This window comes from Ovis canadensis, chromosome 7 (genome assembly GCF_042477335.2).
Source record: "Ovis canadensis isolate MfBH-ARS-UI-01 breed Bighorn chromosome 7, ARS-UI_OviCan_v2, whole genome shotgun sequence".
NCBI lineage: Eukaryota > Metazoa > Chordata > Mammalia > Artiodactyla > Bovidae > Ovis > Ovis canadensis.
Window position 1 is genome coordinate 91,536,526 of NC_091251.1, and position 20,908 is coordinate 91,557,433.

The 20,908-nt window shown below is 45.2% G+C and overlaps 1 long non-coding RNA gene across 1 annotated transcript; it reads left to right on the plus strand.

The window, feature by feature from the left end:
* Positions 1-441: 441 nt before the first annotated feature.
* LOC138443179 (uncharacterized) lies at positions 442-20,672 on the plus strand. The gene is made up of 4 exons (XR_011258006.1): positions 442-1,387; positions 1,551-1,689; positions 6,117-6,184; positions 20,470-20,672. It is a non-coding gene; the product is annotated as an uncharacterized lncRNA (long non-coding RNA).
* The last annotated feature ends 236 nt before the right edge of the window (positions 20,673-20,908 follow it).

Sequence of the window (20,908 nt, forward strand, 5' to 3'; positions counted from 1 at the left end):
GTAATCAGAGAAGAATTCTAGATAGAACTACGGCAGCCGTTTAAACCCAAACAGATGTGTCGTCGTCTTCTTGAGCCAGTGACTATTCCTCCAGGGCTCAGTTTTCTTGGTCTGGGGAGGGCCAAGGAAACGGTGGGAAGAGATGGCCTGGAAAATGCAGTGATCCTTATGTGGACAGAATGAGTACAAATGACCGGGGAGGTGTTCAGAAAGACTCGGCTTCTTCTTGCTCTCTTGATCCCTGGTTCCGGCTATCTCTGAGCTCTCAAGCAATCTGAAAATCAGACATGTCTTTCAACAATTCTTCTTTCAAATAAGCTGAGTGTCAAGGTACATCCAGATAACCTGCTGGAATCACCTGTGCTTGTTGGTGTGCTTGTGTCCAGGCTCCCACCTGGATCTGCTGACTCCCAGTTTCATCTGTGTGATGACGGGTGCCCCGGGCGACACTATGCTCATCACGTTTGCACTGCTCTGAAGCAGGGGGAGTGTGGAGGGGGGAAGCTGTGCCGGGGAGAGTCGGGCCAGCTGGCTGCAGACTGTGCACGCTGAATACACTGGGCCCCCGACCTCACTGCGAGAGGAAGAAGCCAAGGGGGAGGCATGCAGCCCCTTGGGCTCCCTGGGAGCCAGATGAATGTGGAGACCAGGTTTGAGGGCCAGAGCAGAGCCAGAACCGGCTCCCCCTTAAGGATAAATGCCCCCAGCTGGGAGGGAGAGCCCAGAACCAGGAGAGGAGTCAAGGGGCCTCACTGGGGCCTCTGCCACCATCTGGGTGAGAAGCGGCTGTCAGCAAGCCAGGAGGCTCTCTGAGGCCCATGTGGCTTGAAGCCCCCCAGCCCTCTAGGGCAGCTGCAGAGCTCCAGGCTCCTCTGCTTCCAGTCAAGGATGGCTCTAGCCCCGATGGACGCTGCTCTCCAGAGCCTGTTCTCCCTAGGGGTGGGAGTGTCAGCGGTTGTTAAGGTGCAAGCAGGTCACAGTGAGAAAATGGGAGCTCCCACCCTCTGCCCCTCACCCTGCAATCCAGCCAAACTGCCCTGCATCCTGTTTCAGGAAGCTGTAGCTTGTCTTCTTTTGTTTATACCTTTGTGTTTCATCTACCCTCTTCTTATCCCCGTGGATCGAATGCTACCCATTTTCCAGACAAATGCTGCTTCCATAAGGAAACCTGCCCTACCTTCCACCTGCCTGAAACCATCTCTCTGGCCTGTTTCTTCAGTATCTTGAATATTCCTCTCTGGCTGCAGTGAGCACCTTCTTCCTTACGCCTCCTTATACCGGTGGACTTGTCTTCTCTCTTCTATTGAAACGGGACTATAGGACCTGTGTCCGCTTCAGCCTTGTACTTCCCACAGCAGGATCACAGAGCCTGGTTCTCAGACTCCCGGTAAATGCTGGCTTGTCCAATGAATGAAATGAAAGATTGTAGCTGGGTTTTGCTTGTTTTGTTGCGAGTGATAAGGTGTTTTTGCATTTAGGAATCAGAACATTGCATTCAGAAAGCACTCAATCTGTATTTGTTCATTTTCTCTCTCACTTTTCTTTAAAAGCTTGGCATCTTCACGGCTCCACTCTTCCTGCTTATTAGTCTCTGAGCCCCAAAATGAAACACGGAGGACGCCGGGGGCTCCCACGATCAAGCATTTCCTGGGATCCCAGAACAGAATAGGGCTACCACGCTTCCGTGAGGTAGGTTCTGGTGTGACCACTTTAGGGATGAGGCAGTGGGGGCTCAGTCAGGAGAAGAAACTTGCCCAAGGACAAATAGCAAGTTTAAAACTGAGTCCCACAGAAGTGCAGGTGGTCCCACAGACAAGCAGCATCCGCAACGTGTGGGAACTTACTAGAAATGCAGACTCTTGAACTCCACCCAGACCTGTTAAGTCAGAAATCCTGGGAGTGGTGTTCAGCCATCTAAGTTTAACAAGCCCCTGGGGCATTCTCATGCACACTGGGGTTTGAGAGCCACTGGTTTGATGACTGAGATGGTTCCTGGTCTCCTCCTGGAAGGCATGGGTTACCACCTGGCATCGAGGGTCAGAGAGCTGACACTGTGTGCAGTAAGCACGGCCTCTGCTAAGCAGGCTGCAGAACTCTGGGCTGTGATGGATGACTCTGGGGCAGAGGTTGGGTGGGCACGAGCCTGGGCCATGGCTTGCCGCTGAGCCAGATGCCGCATGCCAGCCTTGCCCTGTGTGATTTATGAGTCTCTTCCCCAGTACCAACCACAGATGGCTGACTTGGTTACAGAAGAGTTTCTACTCTAGAAGATTCATTAATCAGGAAATCAGTGCTACACCTCCCAAGCCTACAGGATGGGCATACGTTTTACCATGAGTTGTACAATTAAGCCCTTTTTATGGATCAGCCAACTGATGACATTCATAGCCAGTGTGTGTGTGTGTGCGCGCGCGCGTGCGTGCGTGTGTGTGTTAGTCACTCAATCATGTCTGACTCTTTGAAACCCCATGGACGGTAGCTCTCCAGGCTCTTCTGTTCAAGGAATTCTCCAGGCAAGAATACTGGAGTGGGTTGCCATTCCCTTCTCCAAGGGATCTTCCCAAACCAGGGACTGAGCCCAGGTCTCCCACATAACAGGCAGATTCTTTACCATCTGAGCCACGAGCGAAGCCCCTCCATAGCCGATACTATCACTTATCCACCAGTGACTGAGTCACACATTTCAGCTTCTTTAATCCTAACAACAACTCTATTGGGTAGGTGTTTTATTATCACCCCATTTACAAACTAGGAAATGAAAGCCCAGAGAGGTTAACATACCTGCCCAAGATTACCCAGCTAAGTCAGAGGTAGAGCCAGAATTTGAACTCATGAGGTCTGACCCAGGGTCCAGGCTTCTTCCTGCCCTTCATTGCCTTTCACATTTTAGTTTGCATCCTTGTACCAACTTCTGTATTTTTGTTTCCCCATCTTGCAGTTAAGGAAAATAAGCTCCCTTGTAAAGCTCTCAGTCTTATCCCGGATCCCAAATTTTGTTCCCCTATACCCACATCCTTCCATGACTAATTCTTAGATACCAGAGAGGTAGGGCGGGCTGGGGTTGGCTCTACTATCATCTTCTACAAAAGTAGACACAGGTTGAGAGGCTGAGATACCCAGAGTCATGAGGTAGGAAACTAGGAGCCTCAGGAGACCTGAGAACACAACGTTCCGTGACGCAGTGATGGGCAATTGCTGACGGCTCTGCCTGGTGCCAAGTGTCAGGAAGGTGAGACCCCCTGCAAGACCTAGCCCCCCAGGCCAGGGCTCTTTGCTACATACACTGTCTGCTGTCTCCCTGCATCCTGACCAGGACTACCTCCACGTGCTTTCCTGGCCTTAAGGTTCTTTGTTCTGCATTATTGATCCTTAGACGCTAGTCTTGTGCCTGGTCAGGCGGCACCTCCTTTTGCACACCAGACTCTGTGGCTTCGTCTAGCTGGGCTGAGGACTTGGTTCTTTGCAGAGCCCAGTAGGTTCATCCACAGTTTTCACCAGGCACCTGGGTCTTTGTATGCTCATTAAGCAGCTGGGCTTATTTTAAGTTTATAACCAAGTGTGTCCATCCCAGCTATTTCTTGGCTGCTATACAGTGTGGCAGCAGGGGTGGAGAGGAGCGTCCCAGCCTGGCAGGAAGAGAACGGCCACTCCAGCTCTGGCTCAGCCCTTTATGAGCCAGGTAATCTCCAGCAAGCAGCTTAGGCTTCCTGAGCTTCAGGGTCCTCAACTGAAAAACGGGGGTGATGTGGGTGAAGGTCAAATGAGAAGATGTCTGTGGTCAGGCCCCAGACTAGAAAGCAAGTACAGCCATCCAGGAATGATCAGAGAGTGGTTTTTTCTGACCCTGGGGCAGGTCAGAATGGCCAGACACCAAGGCTGTGGATTTCCTAGCTGCTAAGGACATTTTCTAGCCATCAGAACAAGACCTGGCAGCTTATCTGCTGGGGCACGTGGGAGAGGGAAGCTGACCAGGAAAAGAGGAGAAGCAGAATCCCAGCATCTACTTTGTTCCTGGCTGGACCTTTCTGATATGGTTCCAAAACCTTTCTCGTGGCACTTGCTTTTACCTTTGAGATGTAGAGAAAGCCAATTCAGCAGCAGACTTGATGTTTCAACAAGGATTTGAGAAGCTTCAGACTGGTGGGGAGGGCAGGATGGGAAACCTGAGGGAGGGTTATGAAGCAGAAGCGGGGTTCCACCTGGGGTCCTCAGAGCAGAGCTGCCCCTCTCATCGGCATCCCCTGGCTGACATGCACCAGGGCTCGCGGGGTATGCCGCTTAGAGCAGAGGAGATGGGGGCTGCAATGACTGCCCTTGGCCAGGGTCCTCTGTCTGCGGAAGCCACACAGGGCACGGCCTCGCCACTCTCAGCAGACCTGAGGGAGAGTAACAGGGCCACCCCTTGAGAAGGCCCCACAGATCCTAACTGATGACACAGAGAAAGCCCCCGTGTCACTGTTGGGAGGCCGCTTCCCAGCCCAGGGTCCGCTCTGCCCAGTGAGGCAGCACGCTGAGAGCTGCGGCCTGGCTGTTCCTCTAGCTAGCTGGGCAACCTGCCCCAAGTCACCTCACCTCTCTGAACTGCAGTCCCCTGCCTGGTAAAACAGTGATGAAACTACCTGCTTCTGAGGGATGTAGTGAGAGCTGAACAAGGTGACATTTGTGAGTGGACCGGAATAAACAAAGAAAACGGGGCATGGTGTTTACAGGGGCGTCCAAAGCCTGTGAGGGAAGAAGTGTTAGTCTTGTTTGCAGTTGGACCCCCAGAGTCTGACGTAGAGGATGTGATCAATAAGTGTTTATAAATGAATGAATGAATGAGTGCAGCTCTGTGTGAGGCAAACAAGTCTCCCCAGGAAGCCCTTGATTCCATCCTCAGCCCCAGCCCTGGACCAGGTTTCCCAGGACTCCAAAAGGGCACATGCGTTCAAGATAGGTATGTGTCAGAATTGCACACTTTGCAGGCAGAGGAGTCTGGGCAGGCACTGATCTGAGAGATGGACAAAGGATGTAATTCATGGGCAAGAATGCTGGGAACTTCCCTGAGATTCTCCACCTCCATCCCTAGCCGCTGGGGGAGGATCCTTCCTAAAGGTTCCTGAGGGTCCATATTTCCTCCTCTTACTTTGAATCAGGGTTGTATTCGAGTCGCCTGACTTCCTTACATTCCCACTAGAATGCAAACTGCATGAAGATAAAGACAGCGCCTAGCACAGCACCTAGCACATGGTAGATGCTCAAGAAATGCTTGTTGAATGAAAGAACAAGAGCGAGAAGGCTGCTGTTCTCTCTATTCTGAGAGACTAGTCTCAGCAGGGTTTGGGGGTGGGGCATGTCAATTGTTCTCAGCTTTCTTATATCATATGGTTATTGATTTGGGTTTTCAAGGAATCAGGCGAGGTTTGACCAGTGAAAACACTTTTTCAGCAGGCACAGGGAGACCCAGTATTTTCAACTTAATGCCAAATCAGTGCTTGATTAAACAGACAATGAATGTGAGAACAAGGATAATACAGCAGAGATAATGCAGCAAATTCAGATGGGGATCACCTACCTTGTTAGAAAACTGCCTTACATACTAATGAATTCATTAAAGGCTAAGTCAGTGAAAACTGCAGCTTCGGGATTAAGGTTTTAGTTTAAACTGCCAGCAGAGAGAAACTGACAAAGGCTTCTCTGTGGTCAAAGTCCTGGTCTTCTTGAAGATTTTGCCCAGGGCCATGTCTCAGCTCCTGGTGTTGGAGTCCTTAGTTTATTTGCATACAAATTGCAAACATCTACAAAGTCTTTGCTCAAGCAATTTTTAAGTAAAATATTATTGCTTCCCTGAAGGATATAATTCCATGGTTTTTCTCCTCAATATTCATCTCACTTAGAAGTCACTCACATTGACCCAGATTTTCCACCCCGGGAGTGTACAGGAGTGGGAGAAGCCAAAGGAAGATGGAGCAAAGAAAGGCGTGGCTGGTCGGGCCATGGAACCTGCTTTATAGAACATGCAGGACGGGACTTCAGTGGTTCTTTTTTTAAAAGATTTTTAATGTGGATCATTTTCAAATCTTTACTGAATTTGTTAACATTATTGCTTCTGTTTTTTATGTTTTTTGGTTTTTCAGCCTTGAGGCAGGGAATGAATCCATACCCACTGCACTGGAAGGAAGAGTCTTAACTACTGAACCGCGAGGTAAGTCCCCAGACCTAAGTGTTTTAAGTATTATTTCATTTGATTCTCAAGCCAACTCTTTGGGAGTTGACCTTATCATTATCTCCATTTGTAAGGAGGAAATCAAGTTTAGGAGATGTTATGTGAGTCGTGCTCAAGGTCACAGAGCTAGGAAACAGCAGGACCGGGACTCCAAGAATGACTGGCTCCAGAATGATATCTTTGAATCATACTATCTCTGTAAATCACTTACCCTTTACAGAGCTCTAAATGTACTAGGCAGTCACCTAATGCATAAACTGTTAAGAATCTCAAAAACAGTGACAGCAGTGTGGGGTCTTTCTAAGCATAGCTCCCTGAACAACTGCACACACCGCACACCCATAAAGCTGGCCCTGAGTCAGGGCTCTAGGTGGAAACATGTCTGTTTTGTCTTGGAATCGGGCATTAAGTCTGGCGCATGACATTTAGACTGTTGGCTAACTGAACGAAGCAATGCAATAAATATTCATTACTAATACATACCAAGCCATGCTCTACGCACAGGGAATATAGCAGTGAGCAATACTTACAAGGTCCCTGACCCGCCATAGAGGGAGAGAACAACAAGTAACCCACAAGATGTATCAGATTATTCAGAGATGCTGATAGGTGTTACACATAAGTAAATAGGGCCTATGTGATTGAGTTACTAGGAGGGTTCAGTTCAGTTCAGTCGCTCAGTCGTGTCTGATAGGTGTTACACATAAGTAAATAGGGCCTATGTGATTGAGTTACTAAGAGGGTAAAGGCTTCTATTAAATAGGACAGGAGTTGGCACTGATGCAAGACGTGAGTGCTAGGAGGCAGCCAGAGGAAGAGCGTTCTGGCAAAGGGAGTAGTGAGTGCAAGGCCTTTCACTTGGCCAGAATGAAAGGACCACGTAACTAGGGGGACGCACCTGTACCGCGGTTTCCTGTGTGATGAGCTAGAGTCTTGAGCTCTGCCTGCTGCCCTCCTGTCTGTCTCATTTTGTTCTGCTCCCCCTTTCCAGTCACTTTGCCCATCTTTACTCCACTGTGGTTTTTTTTGGACTGTGCTGGGTCTTCGTTGCTGTGAGGTTCCCTCTAGTTATGGTGTGCAGTGGCTACTCTCTGGCTGTGGTGGTGGGTTCATTGCAGTCTCTGTTGCTGTGGAGCATGAGGTCCAGGATGCGCAGGCTTCTGTAGTTGCGGCATGTGGGCTGAATGCGTGCAGTTCAAGGACTTTTAGAGCGCAAGCTCAATAGTTGTGGCACATGGGTTTAGCTGTTCCTCGGCATGTGGGATATTCCCGGATCAGGGATCAAACCCACGTCTCCTGCCTTGGCAGGTGGATTCCTTACCACCAACCCATCAGGGAGGCCCACCAGTCTTCTCTGAATCCCTCAAATGCACTGAACTTTTCCCTGCTTAGGGCCTTTGCACTGCAGATCCTCTGCCTGTTACCTACTTCCCTCACTCTGACTGGCTGGCTCCTTCTCATTTTTCAGATCACAGCTTAATGTCAAGCATTAAAGGAGAGTCTCTGCCTCTGCAAGCTCAAGTAACTTGAGCTTGAAATATTATTCTCTCTCAAAAACCTCGATGATTTCCTTCATAGTAATAGCCACATTGGCTTTTAGTTTTGACTGTAAGCACCATGAAGGTATCATGGATTGGGGTCATGTCTGCTTCATTCATTTATGAACTTCATTTGAGGTAATAAAATGGGAATTGACCTCCGAGCCCCACATTACTTTATAATGAAACCAGATTAATAGGTAAGTGCAGGTGAGAGTAACTCTTTGAAACTATAATTCAATTAATTAGTTAATTGAGTAACTAATGAGTTGACAAACATGTTGAGACTCTATTATTTAGAAGGCATTAGGGATTCCAATATGAAAGACTGGGTTTCTTCTTCAAAGAGCAGAGCTTATTGAGGGAGCTGGACAATCACACCAACAATGCCACACAGTGTGATTAAGAGTCATGACAGAGAGTGCTACTAGAGCTTAGAAGATAGAGGAGTGAGTGGAGGGATCAGGTGATCGGGGAGGTCTTCCTGGAGGTGGTGATACTGAGTTGAGCCTTAACCTATGATCAGGGGTAAGAGTGTGTGGGCCTTGCAGAACTAGACTGCTCATAAAAGGAAGGGCCTGTGCAAAGGCAAGCAAGAGCTCATATGGTGTACTCAAGGGACTGACAGTCAGAAGTGTGATGGGAGCAGGGAGGGGAAGGGTGGGCGCTAAGTTTGACAGGTGCTAATCATAAAGAGCCTCAGGGATCAAGCTACAAACTTGGATTTTTATTTTAAGAGTAATAGAGAGCTTTAAGAATACTAAGCAGGAAACTGACATGATCAGACTTTTATTATAGGAAAAAATCTCTGCTGCACAGCAAGAGAGAGGGTGGACTAGGAAAGAATAGTGGTGGAACCTGTTTTTTTATCAACAGGACAGTCCCCTCCTTTTCCAGGGAAATGTTCCTTCTCTTGTGGTTTGAATAGAAGCTTCCATTTTGCTAGATGTATTAGTTCTCTTTCACCAAGTAACAAATTACCTCAAATTTAGTGACTGCAAACAACTAATATTTGTTATCTCATAGTTTCTGTGGGTCTGGGATCCAGTAATGGATTAGCTGGATGGTTCTGGCTCAGGGATGTCACGAGGTTGCTGTCAGTGTCAGCCAGGGCTGCAGTCATTTCAAAGCTCAACCAAACCCAGAGAATTCACTCCCAAAGCTCGCTCACATGACTTCTGGCAGGCCTCTGATAATCTGCCTCCAAGCCTGCTCACCAGGGTTTCTCTACTGGGCTGTCTTACAACATGACAACTGGTTGGCCCCCAAGTGAATAATCCAAGAGAGAGTGTGCCTAAGATGGCAGCCACAGCCTTCTTGTAACGTAACATAGGAAGTGAGAGTCCATCATTTCAGCCGTATCTTTTTATTAGAAGAGCAGCATCAATAAGTCCTCACATGAGAGCAGGCCTTTACTCAAGGGCATAGCTACCAGGAGGACCATCATGGGGGACCATCCCAGGGACTGTCTATCACACCGCTGAATTATTCATTAGGCCAGCTGACCCAAGCTGGGCCAACTAGAACATTTCCTTGGGATCTGTACACTCAGTCAGAAAGAAGAAATCTTTCTAAAGTAGTGAAGCTTGGACTTCCCTGGTGGTCCAGTGGTTAAGAATCCTCCTGCCAATGTAAGGGACATGCCCTGGGGTCCATGCTCTGTAGCAAGTGAAGCCACTGCAATGATAAGCCCAAGTGCCACAAACAGAGAGTAGCCCCTGCTCACCGCAACTAGAGAAAGCCCACATGTGGCAACAAAGGCCCAGCACAGCCAAAAATATGTATATATACATAATTTTAAAAATAAAATAAATTTAAAATATGTGTATATATATATATATATATATATATATATATATATATATATAAACAAAATAATAAAGTGGTGAAGCTTGAAGACTATGGATAGTCGTGTTCTCCATCAAGTGGAAGAAGCTGGTTCATGGGAAGAATGAAGCTGACACTGAAAGGGAAGCAGAAACCAGAAATAGTAGACTTTCCCAATTGCAGTAGCGGGCTTTCCACGTTTCTGGTTGCATTTGATCCTAAGCCCCACTTGTGCTCTGGCCATTCCTGTAGTTTGGTTATATGCATCAATAAACAACACCTCCTCTAGCTTTGCTAAGGTAATTCAGATGGGTTTTTGTCATTTGTAACAAGAAAAATGACAGCTGACTCACTGATGCAGTCACACGGGGAGGCAGGCGAGTCAGTTAGGAAATGGAGTAAATCTGGTGGGAGCTGATGAGGGGCTGATCTGGGATGCTGGGAAGGGTGATCAGGGTCTAAACAGGAGAACAGATAAGCACTGATGGTAGGGACCGTATAGGACTATCTTATTCATCATTGTACCCCCAGAGGTTAACCCTGTGTCTGGCACAAAGTAGCTGAAATGAATGCATGAAGGCAGGAAGACATAGAAAAAGCAGGACTTGCTGACTGACAGGACATGGAAAATGAGAAAGAGGGAGAAGTAAATGGTACTCAGGTCTCAGGCTTGAATGACTGGCTAGCTGGCAGCCCTATTCAAGACAGGAAATGCTGCCTTGGAGGGAGTCAAGCGGAAGGGTGATGAGTTTGGTCTTGAATTACTGGCAAGTGTTTTCAGGAGGAGTGGCTAGTCTTAGGGAACAAAGATGTTAACCTGTTTACATGAGGATGTCTCTGTCACTGTCTGCCTTAGCTCTGGCCATGTAACTGAGGGATACAGCTACACATACTCAAAGTCTTATTTATGGGGCTAAAGAAAGACCTAATTTGGCAAATAGACAGTGACCACAACGGCCTTGTGGGAGCTGGTGGCCCTTGATTAGGAATGGTCTGAAATTAGCATGACAAAAATTAGTGGTCCAGTGCCAGCCTAATGAGTCCATCTGACTCCCAGCACAGTTCTTCATGGTCCCTGTATGACAGTCTACTCCCAACCAGCTTGGGAGAGATTATGGAATGGGCTGAGAAGTTTGAAATTGGGTATTCAGAAAACACATTTGCTTTGCTCTAACGGGAACAATGTGTCAACACAAATACCCACACTCAGGCTGGGTGTACTTGGCAGCTCTTTAAAAACTGGCATTGGAAAGCTGTCAGGGGTGGGAAATGCCCCTTCTTAGATTGATACTATGTCCAGCCAGAAGCAGTCTAGGGAGATAGTTTAAGTAAAGGTTATTAAATTCCACCAGAATTTAGTTGGAAGTGCTGACTCTGTTTACACCCCTGAGCGAAGCTCATTAGCATGTGTCAGAAATACAGCTTCAGTGGCTCCAAACATCCCAAGCTGCTCTTGGTTTTTCGAGAATGCCAGCCTGACACAGTACAGCTAGCTAGGCTTCCCAGTAAGCTCCTCCTGCTCCAGTGGCCCCAAGGTACTGAGCAAAGTCTTCCTCTGTGATCCAAATGTGTCCTGCTTTGAGGATGCCAATGCACTGGCTTGCCCTCTTGGGAGCTCAGGTTGCAGGGAGGGAGCTGGGCAGGTGGAATGCAAGAATAAACGGCCAGGCTCTACAGAGGGGTGAGGAGAGAGTGCTGGATGCCAGCACCACAAATGATCAGCCTTACAGCTACCTCTACCCACAAGAGCAGTAGTCAGGACAGGATTGTAACTGCGTTATCAATTTTCTTTTAAACTTACCATTATGGGAAACTTCAGGCACATATGAAAGCCAAGAGCAACTTCCCTGGTGGTTAAGAATATGCCTGCCAATGCAGGGGACATGGGTTTGATTCCTGGTCCAGGAAGATCCCACAAGCCTCAGGGCGATTAAACCCATGTGCCCCAAAAACTGAAGCCTGTGTGCCCTAGAGCCCATGCATCACAAATAGAGAAAGTTTGGACATAGAACAAAGACCCATTGCCGCCAAAAAGAAATTAAAAAAAAAAAGGCAGAGAGATTAATGCCCATCTCCTAGTCTCAACAATTATTAGATTATGACTAACTTTATTTCTTCTTCCTGGGCTTCCCTGGTGGCTTAGAGGGTAAAGCACCTGCCTGCAATGCGGGAGACCTGGGTTCAATCCCTGAGTTGGGAAGATCCCCTGGAGAAGAAAATGGCAACCCACTCCAGTATTCTTGCTTGGAAAATCCCATGGACGGAGGAGCCTGGGAGGCTGCAGTCCATGGGGTCGCAAAGAGTCGGACACGACTGAGCGACTTCACTTAACTTTATTTCTTCTACATCCTTCCATTGGATTATTTTGGAACAAATCATAGATATTTCATCACTTTATCTGTAAATACTTCCTATATGCTCTAAAAGATAACAACTTTAAGAAAAAAAGCATAATGCCATTATCATACCTAAGGAAGTTCATAACAATTCCTTAACTCTGATGGAATTGTATGTGCCACGCCAGGCTAAGTTGTTTCAGTCCTGTCCAACTCTCTGCAACCCCAGGGATGGTCGCCCACCAGGTTCCTCTGTCCATGGGGATTCTCCAGGCAAAAATACTGGAGTAGGTTGCCATTTCCTCCTCCAGGGGATCTTCCTGACCCAGGGATCAAACTCGTGTCTCCTGTGACTCCTGCATTGCAGGCAGCTTCTTTAACACCGAGCCACCAGGGAAGTCCGTGGAATTATACACTAGTGAGCAAAGGAGGCTCCCGCGCTCCCATCTCCTTTACTCTTCATCCCTCAAGCAAGGTGTCAAATTCACAGAAACAAAAGAGGCAGAGATCAAAGTCAGGTAAAACTGTGCCCACACTAAGCTCATCCCCAATGTCTCAGCAACTCTAGTATTTTAAAACATTTCTTGAGATAGGCTAAAACAGAAATTAAAAACAGCAGCCCTCACATTTGTATCAGACCTTTCAGCATTTCTCAGAGCTACAAGGACAGCCCGTAAGAGAACCAAGAAGTGCTGGAAGATTAACCAGATTCCTTGATCCGCAGGTGGTCGGGCTGCCTCAGGGTCCAAAGTGAAAGTGAAAGTGAAGTCGCTCAGTCGTGCCCGACTCTTTGTGACCCCATGGACTATAGCCCACCAGGCTCCTCCCACAGGATTCTCCAGGCAAGAGTACTGGAGTGGGTTGCCATTTCCTTCTCCAGGGGATCTTCCTGACCCAGGGATCAAACCTGGGTCTCCTGCATTCCAGAAAGACGCTTTAACCTCTGAGCCACAGGGAAGCCCGGGTGCCACAGGGTCCAAAGCCTCCACTAAGGTACAGGGATACTTCCTAGACTTCTTTTAGGAAGTATTGTTTTAATAACAGTATTCAATATTTCTGGGGAATACATTTTATTAAAGCATAACCTATATGTATAGAAAAGTTCACAAAACTCTAGGAGTTCGTTTTGTAAAAAGTTATTACTTATCAAGCTCTACATTTGTCTTGAGGATTAAGTTAAACACTAAAAATGGGACATAAACAGCTGGACAGCTACTAGGGCAGCCAGTCATATAAATGTTTACCATGTGAACTCATCTTTGCAGGATGAGACGGCATCTCCATGGGTGGACTAGGGTAGGAATCAGAGCTAAGTAGGAGATGTCTGTGCAGAAGGTAGCCAGGTAGGGGCTGTCAGAGCCCCGTGAGGTAAAGAACCTGTCCACCTGAGTGATCCTCCTAGCTATGGGCTCACAGGACAGCATGCTCAAATGCTCTGTTGTTTGAGGAGTGACCACCAGCCTTTTATATGAAGGAAAGACACCAATTTCTCAGTCCAAGTACTTTAATAACCCCAGAGGGCCTGGCTCAGAGAAATACTGAGAAATACCCAAAAATACTCAGAGAAATATCCACAAAATACTGGGGTATCAAGGCTTTCTATCTCAGATTCCTTAGGGATGTATCAAGACTTCATGCTAAAGAGCATTTGCCCTCATTAGTGTCTGTATCATCAGATCCTTTTATGAGACTCCTCTGAAGGGAATATGAGTCTAACTCCACTTTGTCACTACAACTGCCACTTCCCATTGGAATTTGCTTAATAATTGGAAAGAATATTATGGCAGTCCTTTCTGGAATTGCTTCATAGGTAGAAGGAAGTGGATCACCATGCTTCTCACAGGCTTTGGGGCTCAAGGCTAATGTCAAGGACAAAGTAGACTCTGGAATGGACAGGCCTTTGGACAGAAGGGGCCTAGCGTGATCCGGTGCCCATCACACTGTTCACCCTGGAGCAGTACTAAAAGACTCAAACATACTCCTTCCCTTAAAGACTAGAGGGCAATACAGTTGGCCAAGCCTTGGGAGTCTTGGAACAGAGCAGATACTCCACAACACATGCCAGTAAGTGAAGGTAGGAGTTAGCATTACCATGGCAACCCCTCCAATCTCACGCTTCCCAGGAAGAAACCATGATCTATCCCATTTCTCTTAAACTATAGTCCAGAGACCTTAAATTCAAACATCTGTTGACAAGGGGTCTGTCTCAGTTAAGTGATGCAATCAGTCCTCATTAGCCTTCTCCCCACTCTCTTGAAAAGCATAAAGAAAATTACCTTTAGCACAGAAGAGGCTTTTAAGCCAAGCTCTTCAGCAGTATACCTTAAACTGAATAGCCCACTGAAGCACTGAATTACAAAACAGAAAGGAGAGAGCTAGAGAAGCTGACCCAGGATCTCTAAATGTAGCTGAAATAAACTATCTTCTTAGCTCAGGCTTACAAGTCAAACTACGTAGTGGAGAAGAAAGGAAAGTGAGTAACAAGAAATTATCATCCTCTAAGGTTTCTTTCACTGAAATTCCCTTCAGACCATCAACTAGCTTCTTCCAACTTCTCCATCTCCCAACTGTCCTCTTGATTTCAGTCTCTCGGCCCCTCCTAATTTCTTAGTCCATCATTCACTTGCCTTTTGTCTGGTCCAGAGCTTGGGTAGCCTTCTGATATTATGCTTGTGACGTATGGTTGTCACCTAAACTCTCTCCTCTCCCATCCTTGTATTCCCTCCTGTAACAATTAGATAGTGTTTCTTGTACTAAAGTTGTACTTTTATCTACCTTCTATTAGATGGTGGGATTTATACTGCCTAAGATGATTCTTGTTCATTTTGAGATCAATTATGTACTTTGCAATGCTTAGTCAGATTTGCTATTTACTGTACATCTAATTCACACCAGGCACTTTTCTATGTTCAGTTCAGTTCAGTCAGTCAATCGTGTCCGACTCTTTGTGACCCCATACACTGCAGCACGCCAGGCTTCCATGTCCATCACCAACTCCCGGAACTTGCTCAAACTCATCTCCATTGAGTCAGCGATACCATCCAACCATCTCATCCTCTGTCGTCCCCTTCTCCTCCAGACTTCAATCTTTCCCAGCATCAGCATCTTTTCCAATGAGTCAGTTCTTCACATCAGGTGGCCAAAGCACTGGAGTTTCAGCTTCAGCATCAGTCCTTCCAATGAGTATTCAGGACTGATTTCCTTTAGGATTGACTGGTTGGATCTCCTCGCAGTCCAAGGGACTCTCGAGTCTTCTCCAGCACCACAGTTCAAAAGCATCAACTCTTCGGCGCTCAGCTTTCTTTACAGTCCAGCTCTCACATCCATACATGACTATTGGAAAAACCATAGCTTTGACTAGACAGACCTTTGTCGGCAAAGTAATGTCTCTGCTTTTTAATATGCTATCTAGGTTTATCATAGCTTTTATTCCAAGGAGCAAGCAGCGTCTTTTAATTTCATGGCTGCAGTTACCATCTGTAATGATTTTGGAGCCCAAGAAAATAAAGTCTGTCACTGCTTCCACTTTTTCCCCATCTACTTGCCTTGAAGTGATGGGACCAGATGCCATGATTTTAGTTTTTTGAAGGTTGAACTTTAAGCCAGTTTTTTCACTCTCCTCTTTCACATTCATCAAGAGGCTCTACAGTTCCTCTTCACTTTCTGCCATAAGGGTGGTGTCATCTGCCTATGTGAGGTTATTGATATTTCTCCCAGCAATCTTGACTCCAGCTTGTGCTTCATCCAGCCCAGCATTTCACATGATGTACTCTGAATATAAGTTAAATAAACAAGGTGACATTTACAGTCTGACGTACTCCTTTTCCGATCTGGAAACAGTCTGTTGTTCCGTGTCTGGTTCTAACTGTTGCTTCTTAACCTGCATACAGATTTCTCAGGAGGCAGGTAAGGCGGTCTGGTACTCCCATCTATTTAAGAATTTTCCAGTTTCCACGCAGTCAAAGGCTTTGGTATAGTCAATAAAGTAGTAGATTTTTTTCTTGAACTCCCTTGCTTTTTCTATAATACAATGGATGCTGGTAATTTGATCTCTGCCTTTTCTAAATCCAGCTTGAACATATGGAAGTTCTTGGTTCAGGTACTGTTGAAGCCTAGTTTGGAGAATTTTGAGCATTACTTTGTTGGCATGTGAAATGAGTGCAATTGTGTAGTAGTTTGAACATTCATTGGCCTTTCTTTGGGACTGGAATGAAAACTGACCTTTTCCAGTCCTGTGCCCACTGCTGAATTTTCCAAATTTGCTGGCATATTGAGTGAAGCACTTTAACAGCAGGACCTGAAATAACTCAACTGGAATTCTATCACCTCCACTAGCGTTGTTCATCGTTGATGCCTCCTAAGGCTCACTTGACTTCACATTCCAGGATGTCTGGCTCTAGGTGAGTGATCACCTGGACCAGTGATCTGGTCGTTTTTGTATAGTTCTTCTGTGTATTCTTGCCACCTCTTCTTAATATCTTCTGCTTCTGTTAGGTCCATACCATTTCTGTCCTTTATTGTGCCCATCTTTGCATGAAATGTTCCCTTGGTACCTCTAACTTTCTTGAAGAGATCTCTAATTTTTCCCATTCTATTGTTTTTCTCTATTTCTTTGGATTGATCACTGAGGAAGGCTTTCTTATCTCTCTCTCCTTGTTCTTTGGAACTCTGCATTCAGATGGGTATATCTTTTGTTTTCTCCTTTGCCTTTTGCTTCTCTTATTTTCTCGTATTTGTAAAGCCTCCTCAGACAACCATGTTGCCTTTTTGCATTTCTTTTTCTTGGGGATGGTCTTGATCACTGCCTGCTGTACAATGTCATGAACCTCTGTCCACAGTTCTTCAGGCACTCTATCAGATCTAATCCCTTGAATCTATTTGTCACTTCCACTGTATAATTGTAAGGGATTTGATTTAGGTCATACCTGAATGGTCTAATGGTTTTCTCCACTTTCTTCAATTTAAATCTGAATTTTGCAATAAGGAGTTCATAATCTGAGCCACAATCAGATCCCTGTCTTATTTTTGCTGACTGTATAGAGCTTCTCCATCTTCAGCTGCAAAGCATATAATCAATCTGATCACAGTATTGACCATATGATGAAATCCATGTGGAGAGTCGTCTCTTGTGTTGTTGGAAGAGGGTGTTTGCTATGACAAGTGCATTCTCTTGCAAAACTCTTAGCCTTTGCTCTGCTTCATTTTGTACTCCAAGGCCAAATTAGCCTGTTACTCCAGGTATCTCTTCCTACTTTTGCATTCCAGTCCCCTATAATGAACATTTTTTTTTTGGTGTTGGCTCTAGAAGGTCTTGTAGCTTATCACAGAACCATTCAACTTCAGCTTCATTAGTGGTTGGGGCAGACTTGGATTGCTGTGATTTTGAATGGTTTGCCTTGGAAATGGTTTGCCTTCTGTCGTTTTTGAGATTGCCTCCAACTACTGCATTTCAGCCTCTTTTGTTGACTAGGAGGGCTACTCCATTTCTTAAGGGATTCCTGCCCACAGTAGTAGATATAATGTCCATCTGAATTAAATTCGCCCATTCCAGTCCATTTTAGTTCACTGATTCCTAAAATGTCCATGTTTACTCTTGCCATCTCCTGTTTGACCACTTCCAATTTGCTTTGATTCGTGGACCTAACATTCCAGGTTCCTATGCACTATTTCTCTTTAAAGCATCGGAGTTTACTTCCATCATGTCACGTCGACAACAAGGTGGTGTTTTCACTTCGGCTCTGTCTCTTCATTCTTTCTGGAGTGATTCCTCCACCGAACTCCAGTAGCATATTGGGCACTTACTGAGCTGGGGAGTTCGTCTTTCAGTGTCATATCTTTTTGCCTTTTCATACCGTTCCTACGTTATCTCATGGAAAACAGTGTGGTATAGGATATTTTGCCCCTCAACATGTAGGCACATGGAAGTTTGTTAAAAATGTGCAATGTGAAAGTCCACTTCAGACCCAAATCTGCACTTTAGCTGTGCATTTAGGTGCAAGAGCTCAGGTGTGCAACATTCAGAACGAGTGCCAACACATCAGGATCTCCCAAAAAACTATCTCATATTTTTCAGTTGTTATTAAGTGCTTGTTTAAGATTATGTCTCTCGGTAAATTTACCCTTTTATAATTATAAAAACGGTCCTCTTGTGCCTGGTAACATTCCTCATTATGATGCTTGCTTTGTCTGATACTGTATCTATGTCAGTTTCTTATGCTTAGTGTTTGCATGGAATATCTTTCCCCATCTTTTAAACTTATCTGTGTTCACACACACACATATATTTGTTTGTTTTGGCTACACTACATGGCTTGCAGGGTCTTAGCTTCTTGATCAGGGACTGAACTGGGCCTCCAGCAGTGGTAGTGCAGAGTCCTAACCATTGGACCACCAGGGAATTCCTGTTTTAAACTGGGTTGAACATGTAGTTTTGTCTTGCTTTACTGATCCAGTCTTTTAACTGAAACATTAAGACTATTTACATTTAATGTAATTAACAGTAGGATGGGGGTCTAAATCTACCATTTTGCTATTTGTTATGTTTGACCACCTGTTCTTTGTTCTGGGGGTCCTGGAACAGACTAGATATTCTATAACAAATGCCTGTGGGTGAGGGAATTACTGGGCAGGGGGAAAGCACTCAATATCTCTTTCCTTTTTCTCATTGGTTGAATGGTTTTGGTGAAAGTCACAAAATGTGCTGATTCGTTCTACTAAAAATATGTTAACCTCCCCACACCTCCCATAGCTGTTACAAACTTTTCCCGCCATCTTCAGTGCCCTTGTATCGACTCTTCCCTTTCCCCAAGATGATAACCAATTTTACCTATTTAATGGATTGAGATCGTCTAACACAAACTCTCTGCACTTTCTATCTTTTTCTGAGTTTAACCATTCTACCAGCACAACTAAACATATATTTCAACTGGCACTGATCTTTCATCAATTATTTAATTACTATATATATAATCTTAGACTTTTCCTTTACTTATATACAGGAACAAATTGCCTTTTAAAGCGTCCTTCCAACTGATCATTACACATTGCCACCCTTTTTCTTTCAAGTTTCCAATGAACCTTGCCTTCTCTGCTTATATTTCACTATTTCCCTTACTCTTTACCTGCAAATTTGGCTTTTGTCTTCATATTAAAACCAGTGAAAAGGCTTTCTAAACTCCAAATCCTAAGACTTCTTACTAATATAATTACTTTACCTGCTTACTGAAAAATTCTCGACTTGGCTTCTGAGACATTATATTCTCTGGCTTTCTAATCTGGTCTACACAGAAGAGTGAATTTAATTCTCATGTTGCAAAGACTTGACAGGTTATGCTTTAAAAACCTTTAGACTATCCACAGCCTTTGAAATAAACTCTGTAGCTTCAAGTTCAAGGAACTCCAATACCAACCTTCCTGGCCTTTATGCCATATACCATCTCTCCAAAACTTACTGTACTCCAGCCACAATGGCTTACTTGTTGACTGCAGCCATGAAATTAAGATACTTGCTCCTTGGAAGAAAAGCTATGACAAACCTAGACAGCATATTAAAAAGCAGAGACATCACTTTGTCAACAAAGGTCTGTCTAGTCAAAGCTATGGTGTTTCCAGTAGTCATGTATGGATGTGAGAATTGGACCATTAAGAAGGCTGAGCACCGAACAACAGATGCTTTTGAACTGTGGTGTTGAAGACTCTTGAGAGTCCCTTGGACTGCAAGATCAAGCCTGAATATTCACTGGAAGGACTGATGCTAAAGCTCCAATACTTTGGCCACCTGACGTGAAGAGCTGACTCAGTGGAAAAGACCCTGATGCTGGGAAAGATTGAGGGCAGGAGGAGAAGGGGACGACAGAGGATGAGATGGTTGGACGGCATCACCAACTCAACACGAGTTTGAACAAGCTCCAGGAGTTGGTGATGGACAGGGAAGCCTGGAGTACTGTAATCCATGGGGTCGCAAAGAACAGACACGACTTAGCGACTTTCTAGCTCTGTTCCTAAGGAAAAATAACGGTGGAATGTATTACTAGGCAAAACTGCTAAAGGTAAAAATGACCTCTAATTGGTAATTTATGCCTCCGCTGGTGGTAAGACACGGGTTTGTTTTTCTAAATGCAGTGATTCTTGTAACAGAGACACATCTCTTACAGCGACCTACAAGCACTGTCTATGGACAGTGGCTCCTGCTGTATACAAGGCTTCTAAGCCAAGGTAGTCCTTGCACTTACCTGTCTTGTCTCTTGCACCTGACCTACCACTTGTCTGTATGTGCAGAGGCTAATTCTTAGATGGCTGTGTGAACTGCCGGGAGGGCTACTGCCTCCCGTGGAAGAGGAACACTTGATGATGCTGAGTCAGCAGGCTGTTTTCTGTCCTGTGTTTTCAAGTAAACTGGTGATATATGGGACCTACTCAGGTCTTATGAATCCAAATATTTCTATCTTTAAAGTTCCTTTGATAGTCACCAGAGATTCATTATCTAGTTATTTTGGGAGGGCCTCATATTCCCTTCAAGATCTTTGAGGTTAAGACCATGTCTTTTTCTTTTCAATTAATGTAGGTTGTGCTGTGCAGCATGTGGGATGATTCCAGGACTAGGGATCAAACCTGGGCCTCCACAGGAAAAACATCAAATCCTAACTACTCGGGTCACCAGGGAACTCCCAAGACTGTATGTCTTTTTCACCTAGCAAAGTGATCTGAGTCAATGTGAACCTATTTTTTTTCACTATTAATAAAGGAATAATTATGTCTTATCTCAAAGGGTTGCTATGATGATTAAATAAGATATATATAAAAATGTTTCCCAAGCAGTAAATGCTATGCCTAAATGGTGATCATACTAACACATATATAGTCCCTATTCTAAAAGTATCCCTATTAATGTAGTAATGTTTATTAAACACTTCATGTATTAACTCTGATTTTCATTCCAATCTTAAAAAATTAATAAAAACAATTTGATAAAGAAGTGGTCATACTGATATAAAACTGATTTC